Below are 2,325 nucleotides of genomic sequence, written 5' to 3'. Positions count from 1 at the left end.
CTTTAGTTTAAACTTTATACAAGCACATGTGCGTGGACGTAATTGCATACAGCATGCATACGTACGTGTAAACAATCCAAAAACAAGACAGAAGAGGATGCGTGTGTGTGTCTATATGTATATATATGTTTAATTTTCTTATGTACCTCATCTGATCTCCATGACCGTGTGATACCGATGTCTCACCTTCTCTTCCATATAGTTTCTTCAATTTTTAGTTTTCCTTTTTATCTCTCTAAAATTATTTAGATCGAGAAAAAAACTAATTTGGCTGGAAATCCTGGAATATTGAGCGTTATTAAGGTTGGTTATATATATATACTGACTATATCCATATAAGACCGTGTATGATCTCTTATCATCTTAATTTTCTTCTTAAAGGTCCAGAATCGTTTTTTGAAGAAAGAACAGAGACTCTTATAGTCTTACATGGCCTGTTTGGATCTGTTAAATAAAAATACTTTCTAATACATATTAAAACTTTCAAACATTATATTATTATATTATTGGTATCATTCTATTATTCTANAGCATTCATCATTCATTGTTTGTGTTTGGACCCTATCTAATCTATTTTTATACTACATTTTTTTCTTTTGATAGGATCTCTATATAATCTATATTTATGCATAATTCATGTCTGCACCTCTACCTTCGTATCTCTGTCTCTACTCCTTTTGTTTCTTTCTACAACTGTCTATCTACATTTACATCTTACGTATAAATTTCAATTTATCGGAACTAACTAACTAATTACTATAATTGTTTTTTAATTTCTCACAAACTAAACCATTTATATTTTGATTCAAAGATGACATTAATGTCAGTTATATCCTCTTCAATATTTTAAGTATATTATAAAATTTATGTTTTCCTTGTCTATCTAACAAAAACATGACACACATACATATGCATTAATTCTATACAGAAATTTTAATCGAGGTATTTATATGCATTAATTCAACACAAAACATCTTTATCAAAAAATTCTATACTGTACAAAAAAACAAGCATGATTACTATACCGCTTAACGTGTGTATATAATTAATTCTATATGTGTAGCTTTAGTTTAAACTTTATACAAGCACATGTGCGTGGACGTAATTGCATACAGCATGCATACGTACGTGTAAACAATCCAAAAACAAGACAGAAGAGGATGCGTGTGTGTGTCTATATGTATATATATGTTTAATTTTCTTATGTACCTCATCTGATCTCCATGACCGTGTGATACCGATGTCTCACCTTCTCTTCCATATAGTTTCTTCAATTTTTAGTTTTCCTTTTTATCTCTCTAAAATTATTTAGATCGAGAAAAAAACTAATTTGGCTGGAAATCCTGGAATATTGAGCGTTATTAAGGTTGGTTATATATATATACTGACTATATCCATATAAGACCGTGTATGATCTCTTATCATCTTAATTTTCTTCTTAAAGGTCCAGAATCGTTTTTTGAAGAAAGAACAGAGACTCTTATAGTCTTACATGGCCTGTTTGGATCTGTTAAATAAAAATACTTTCTAATACATATTAAAACTTTCAAACATTATATTATTATATTATTGGTATCATTCTATTATTCTATAAGTGTTCTGATTTAGGAATTCGACAGTTTTAGGTTGCTTTAAAACAGTGACGTGCTCACTTCTAGAGCAGTTGTTATGACTAATACTAATTAATTCAAATTATAGCTCAGAAAAAAATACAGTTCAATGATTACTCTGAGCTAGCATATAAAACACCCGTGAGATTCCGACCAAGAAGTAATCATTATAACTCTTTTTTTATATATCTTTTTTCGTTTTAGATTTATGTACGTATATATATAGGTTATGGTAGGACAACAGGACGAGTACTTAGACCATCATTAGTGGAGTAACCCACCATGGTTACTCTTACATTAATTAATTATANTCGAGGTATTTATATGCATTAATTCAACACAAAACATCTTTATCAAAAAATTCTATACTGTACAAAAAAACAAGCATGATTACTATACCGCTTAACGTGTGTATATAATTAATTCTATATGTGTAGCTTTAGTTTAAACTTTATACAAGCACATGTGCGTGGACGTAATTGCATACAGCATGCATACGTACGTGTAAACAATCCAAAAACAAGACAGAAGAGGATGCGTGTGTGTGTCTATATGTATATATATGTTTAATTTTCTTATGTACCTCATCTGATCTCCATGACCGTGTGATACCGATGTCTCACCTTCTCTTCCATATAGTTTCTTCAATTTTTAGTTTTCCTTTTTATCTCTCTAAAATTATTTAGATCGAGAAAAAAACTAATTTGGCTGGAAA

This window comes from Camelina sativa, chromosome 8, assembly GCF_000633955.1.
Source record: "Camelina sativa cultivar DH55 chromosome 8, Cs, whole genome shotgun sequence".
Taxonomy (NCBI): Eukaryota; Viridiplantae; Streptophyta; class Magnoliopsida; order Brassicales; family Brassicaceae; genus Camelina; species Camelina sativa.
Note: the sequence above shows the minus strand (reverse complement) of the source record.